This window comes from Corvus moneduloides, chromosome 14 (assembly GCF_009650955.1).
Source record: "Corvus moneduloides isolate bCorMon1 chromosome 14, bCorMon1.pri, whole genome shotgun sequence".
Taxonomy (NCBI): domain Eukaryota; kingdom Metazoa; phylum Chordata; class Aves; order Passeriformes; family Corvidae; genus Corvus; species Corvus moneduloides.
This window is the reverse complement of record NC_045489.1, coordinates 13,789,006-13,795,691: the sequence shown is the minus strand read 5'-3', so window position 1 is coordinate 13,795,691 and position 6,686 is coordinate 13,789,006. Positions and strand designations below refer to the sequence as shown.

The 6,686-nt window shown below is 36.9% G+C and overlaps 1 long non-coding RNA gene across 1 annotated transcript; it reads right to left on the bottom strand.

Moving 5' to 3' along the window:
- Positions 1 to 1,555: 1,555 nt before the first annotated feature.
- Positions 1,556 to 6,385, bottom strand: LOC116450845. The gene is made up of 3 exons (XR_004242986.1): positions 6,053 to 6,385; positions 5,487 to 5,572; positions 1,556 to 1,808 (listed from the first exon to the last, which is right to left on the bottom strand). It is a non-coding gene; the product is annotated as an uncharacterized LOC116450845 (long non-coding RNA).
- Positions 6,386 to 6,686: the final 301 nt, after the last annotated feature.

The following is a 6,686-nucleotide window of genomic DNA, read 5'->3' as shown; positions in this document are numbered from 1 at the left end:
AGGTCCTTAGTTTATTAGCCCAATATCAAGTTCTGAAAGAGTGACTTAATAGAAGAAAGGCAACCATAGCACTGGTTTTTAATGAAGTATCTTGTAGTAACCTTATGGATATTGTATTCATTTTGTTTAAGTGGCAAAATGAAGACATTCTTAATTCAGGGATATGAGCATGTAATTATTAACAAGACTGTTTCAGAAGAATATGTGAAATGAACATCTTTATTTTTTATTTCATCACTACTTTTACTCTGATACATATTTTATATAAGCAATGATTAAGGTGAAAAGTTAATACTAAATAGATACTGGTTAATATCTTAATGATAGAGATACCCCATCTTTTGAAGCAGCTGAAGCTAATATAGTTGCCTTTTCCCCTTACTTTTAGGCAATATTTTAATGGCAATCTTCATGCTGAACTTGGATCTGCATTAAAAGAAAAGATGATAATTTATTCAGTTTTAGCAGTATTTCCCTCATGCTGTCTTTCCTTTGGCCTCTTTAGATCATGAGGGTTTTCTGCTTTCTGGGTTTTTTTAACACAGAAATCAAGTGTTTCTAAATTAGGTTTTATTCATTATGTTTTAAAACCCACATGTTGGGTATTTTTACAGAAGGTCCTTGATTATCAAGAGCTTATAGTAAACATTAAGAGAGTTACCAGTTAATCTCTCCATTTTAAGAGATAATTTTCTTTTGTTTTCTTTTCTTTTTTTTTTTAGTATTTTGATTATGCCCTCTTGATTAGTCTTAAGATAAAGAATAAACAGACACTGTCACCAGAGTTCATCCATCCTTAATATTTTTTCCCTCAGTTACCTTGTGGTGAACAGCCACTCTTAATTCTGCTTGCTTTTAAAACCTCTGTTCTAAGGACTTGAGCTTTTACAGATTTCTGTTATTAACATGAGTTTTATTTCCCCATCTATGAATTAACCTGCATGGAAATGCTTGTGCACTTCTATGATACTCAGTACGAAGAATGTGAAATAGGAAAATTGTACATTGGTTTTGCTGTGCATTAGAGCATGGATTCCTTATTCAGAGAACATATCTCTCTTTTATTGAAGCATATAATAAATCTGACTGTGCACTTCATTTGGTCTTTGAAAACAAAGTGGTATCCTCTAGACGTGAGTAGGTTTCATAATACAGGATGTGAAGCAGTTTGTATAGATCCTGTTTTTAAGCTCTTGTCTCTGTTATTTTAATGTCTCCAAAGCTTCTGTGTCCCTTTCCTCAGCTGTCAATGCCATAAATTCTCCTGGGAATTATGAGAAATCAATCTACTTTGTTTCCAGCACAGCAAGATGCAAGCAAGAAATTAAAAGGTTTCTAAGAGAAAATATTCATGTTGGAGCTCTCTATACTCAAATGGTATATTCTGTTAATATCTGTGTACTTAGTTATCCCAACTTTGATCCAAGATGCAGTTGGAGAGAGAAGAACTAAATTGAGAAAGAACATTTAAAATTAAAATTAATCATACCAAAGAAAAGGACAAAATAATTTTTTTTTAAATATATTCATGTATACACATGCATTCATAAAACATTTAAGCAGTAAATATCTAGCTGGTTTGATTGTGAAATTGTTTATAAAAAAATTCTTCTGGAACGATATTTTCTCATAATCCCTTTCTGCTAAAGACAGTTAAGGCACAGGTATAAAAAGCCATTAAAATTTATCTTGGTTATCTTTTTAATTTTTCCTATATTTTATGATTTTTTTTTTTAATAATATGTTGCTAACCTGTGAAGAGCCAGATGAGGTATCAATGTGGTTCACAATTCTGGGAAGTAGGAAGTCTGTAAGAGAAATTAGGATACATTTGTTCCTTTATTAAGTATTTATTTATGAGCTCCTTATGAACATATATTTGTCTTAGATCATTGTCCTCTTCTCAGTTACACTCTCATGGGCAAGTCACCAAGATTTCGTTTCTGACATTTCTTAGGAAAAAAGTAAGAAACGAAAAGACCTAAAAACACCTGTTATGACAAAAACAAATCTTTTCATGTCTTTTATAATAAAAGGCACAAAAGTTTACAAAGTTAATGTTTAAAAGCCCTTTGCCAACTTCATTCTGCTGCTCCACACAGCCCTGGGACACCCAAAGGACTGAATGGATGTAACCCTCTGCTTAAGATAGGGCAACCTCTATTTCTTTTGGTGTATGTAAAATTAGACCTGGACATACAGAAGTGTACCATTGTTGTTTGTTTCTAGGCTGTTTTGACAGCAGATTCTTTGTTCTTCTCTCTGAACCCCTGACTCATGGAAGCGTCTGTGCTGCCATGGCTCAGGGAAGCTGAAGTTGAGCATTGTCAGCCAAGAAGCCACAAAGCTTTTGTCAAGCCTTTCTCTCTACCATGGGACTCGGACAGGGACCAGTTCTCCTTGTGTCTTCCCCCAAGTCTGCTTCTGTTAGCTGAGCACTAATTAGGCGGGGCTCTTCCTTTTTTTGTTTCTCCTTTGAAGTCTCTTGTTTGCCTCTGGGAGAGGCTGATTAGGTACCCAACAGCCCATGAGCTCCTTCCAGACTCATATAATGGGGTGTACAAACCCTGTATTATGCCACTGCAAAATCATCCCATTGGGAGCAAAAGGACAGAAAGGCTATGGAAAATAGACTAATAATCTCCTACCCCTTTCCAGTATGACACACATCCTCTCATCTGCACAGTCTGTCAGGCATCACTATGACCACCCCAGCACCAGCAGAGCAGAACCCGTCTGTAGTGCCTGATTATTAGAGCTGCTGATCACAGAAGAAATCCCACTGAAGAATAATTCAGAGAAGACTGTGTAGGAGTGAAACTTCACATAACCGAAGTTTCCATGAATTTTAAGAACGGTTTAAAGTGCCATAAGTGACTGTTCATTATATCTGAGTTAATGGTATGGCCTTTTTTATGCTTCTCTCCCCTGCTTTATATGCCCCTTTCAGCTTTGCTGATAATACCAGAATAGAGTTAGTGGGGAGATTTAGAGGTAAAGAAGCGTGGAATCATCTTAAGCAGACACCATTGTAATGTACCCAAGTTACTTTATAAATGTGTTACATACAGTATTACCTCTTCTTCATACATTCCCGAGTGATTAAAATGCAGGGTGAGGGAGCTCCGTCAGGGAGGCTCTGGACTGCTCACCCCTCTGTGTGCTGATTATTCCACTGTCTTGAGAATTCTGCTAAGCACTGCAGAAATTAACTAAAATATAGTCACTGTTTGGTTAAGAGTATCTTGTATGCCATGGGACACTAGTGAAAAAAGGTCTAGAAGTATGGTCTTCTCAGCATTGATACTCCTTTCCCTTCCTCTTGTCAAATGCCTTTTTTCAGCTTACAGTGGCAGATTGTTTATTTACAAATATATGACAATCCTTCTCCCAAGGTTTTTGTTTCATTAGTGAGACTTTAAGACAAAACTTTGTACATTCTTTCTAGATATACAATGTAAAACTACTCTGAAACCATTTCATTACATCTGATCACTTCCTTGAATGTTATTTCAACTGCCTGAAAAATAGACACTGGGAATGAATCTTAAGAACCTGAAGTTGGTAAGCAGTGAATACACTCAGTGCCTTATTTTATATTGTATTTGTAGGAAATTGAACTTTGTTTGACTTTGCTGTATTCATTGTCATATTTAATTGATGGTAAATCTGCCTAAATTAGCCCAGTGTAAGTCAAAATAGAAAGACTGAAGAAATAGTGCTTGTGCTGTGAAGCTCATTGTACAGCATGGCTGTGCTGCCACTGACAATGTCTGCTTATTGCCCTGCCAGGCCATCCAGCTGGAACAAAAAGAGAGGAGTTTGGCACTTGAACTGAAACACAGTTCTGCTGTAAAGACATTAATAACTGAAAGTTATTACTTGACTGACTGATATAACTTAAAGCTGGTGTATAATATTTCCAGTTCAGCATCAATTTCAAACCCTTCATCTCCATTTGATGCCAACTGATGCAGTCATGTTTGTTGCAGTATAGTGTCAGACCCTCAATGCTATTCTGAACCTTTGTTTCCTAGAAAGAAAATTCAGAAAAAAAGTGTTTGGTCAGTAGTGAGTGCATAGTCTGAACCAATCTTCAGTTTGGCAGTTCCAGGGTAAATCATCACAGCAAGAAAATACAGAGAATCATATAAAGTACTGTGAGTTAAATTTTTTATTACAAGATATTTGGTCTGCCTGATAGACAGCATAGGCAAATATAAACTGGAGAATATACTGAATGCAGAGGACAGAATTACTTATATAACATCATTTTCATGAGACCAGGTAGAAGGTGGTGATCTGGAGAGCTCTGTGGGGAGGGAGCACATACAGAAAAAAAGGAAACCAGTTCTGGTAATACAGACAGCAGTTTAGGGAAAGCAAATAGTGTCAGCAGAGGGGTTACTGTCATGCCAAATACAGCAAGAGGAGAAACAACAGATAGTGGCTGCTGAGAGGCTCTTGTTCTTGCAGAGTAGATATGATGTGTTGTCTGTTCTAGAAGCTTTATTGGATCTGCGGGGGCATTCTTTAGAAAGGCATCTTTTTATACAAAGGAGAAAATAGTATTTTTCCTTGTTGAAGTAGCCAAATGATTACTTTTAAAACCACAGAATATAATGTGATATTTGTATGTATAAAATATAAAGGGCCAGACATTAAAAGAGACATAGATTTTCTTTCTTAGAGGAACTAGTTGGGAGGAAATTTGTGGAAGTATTCTGCTAAGAAAAAAAAGTTCAAGTAACAAATAATGACTGAGTTGTTTTCTGAGAAGGAGTGTGTGGCACTGTAGTTACTTGGAGCAGTCAGTAGCAGAGGATAGACATGCAAGCAGTAAAATAGTGTAGAGTTTCTGAATTGTGCTACACAAACCCTCTAAACTGTCATTTCCTTTCAATGTGAACCGCAATTTGCATTTTTCTGTCTTTCTACTTAACACTTCAATAGGATGTGACATGACTTTAGAGAACTGGGAAAAGCAGAGATTCTAACTGAGAGTGGAGTGCAGAATATTTACAAAAACAGATTTTTCAACCCCTGGATGAAGACTGTCCAGCCAGATGAGCCTAAGTTATGCAGAAAGGAAAGTGTGCTATTTGTTGAAGGGTCTGTTCTTTGCTACCGAGTTTGAATGATGTATTAAAGGAAGAAGAAGAATTTTCACTGAAGTCACATTTTAAAGTCAGCATAAGGGATACAACTCTACAAGTATTTCTACTGAACAGGAGGCAGTTCACTGGGTCTGTATCCGCATTCTGTTTTCTCCTCAGTGCAGGAAGATGGTGAATCTTTTTCCCTAGTTTTAATGCTGGCCATTGCCAAATGCTCTGATTTCCCCTTATACGAAAAATGCACTTAGACATTTATGCACTTACTCTTAGTATTTATTTCCCCGTGTATATCCTATGGTGATCTTTTGTTGTGTGTTTGTACAGCCAGTGGTAAATGTATTCCTCTGCTTACCTTGTAAAGCAGCTTACCTTATGTGCATGGCGTTTCCAGCTGGAAAGAACTTGTTGTCAATGCCTCAGGCTGTTGTTTCTCTTTCTTGCTTTTACAACTATCCCTGTAAACAAGAACTATGTCTACATTTTTATATTTAAATTTTGCCAGAGGGCTTTTGTATTCCAATTGCAAGAATCTGTAGTTGGAACAGAACTCTAAATATATAAATGCAAAGTTATAACATATGATTCTGTGACTGAGTATTTAATTATTTTATGTTTGGGTTTTTTCCACAGGCAGGTGCTTCTAGTACACTAAATAAATTCTTACTTTTGCTTTTAAAAAATTTGATATATTTGAATAACGTATCTACTCTTAAAATTAATGGCAGTATACTTCAGACTATCTCCTCTGCTAGACTCTTATCTGTGCAGGTTGTGGCATGCACTGCACTCCTGGCCAAGTGACCGTGATTTTAACTGCTCAAAGCATTGGAAGCAGCAGTGCCCTACTCATATCTCAGTTTGCTGTGAGCTGGACAAGTGTGTTAGTGCATCCCTGAAGCACAGACCTCAAAGCTGTATTTGGGATCCAGTTTTACCTGAGGGGTCTCGTAGAAGTGCACTGTCGTGGTGCTTTAGGCTTCGCCAAAGTGTGTGTACCCATACACATCCTGCTGCCTGGAACATGAGTCAGACTCAGCTGCACTTCCAAAGTTTCACACTGTAACCGTAAAAGGGGACAACCAAATTATAGCTGAGCCAGCAAATGCTTTTGCAGTAGTGATAGGAGCAGGCTCCAAGGCAGCAGTAGTCACAGAAGCAACTGGTTAGCTGGACATACGTGGAACATGTGAAAGTCTGTCCGGAGGAAAGGGTAGCAAGGAGATCTTCTGACTGTGTCTCTCTAAAGGATAAAAGAGAGGAAGTTTGGGGTATGTGTGTTAACTCTATTTCTCTATCACTAGATTTTGTACTTCTATTCACTCTTTTCAAAAATTGTTATTTCAGTTCTTAGAATTTCTGTAAATATATTTTCAATATGTGAGAACAGTTGAATTACTTTATAGATCTGCCTTTAAATTTTTGCTGGTTTATTCATAGGGTTATTTCTTAAATGAAAAAAATCTATATTTTATGGAATATACCAGCTGTGACTGAATTCCACCTCAGTGACTTGAAACATTTTCATTATGTTTAGTTTGTCTCTGGAGCCATTGAGTTACTTCCAGATCC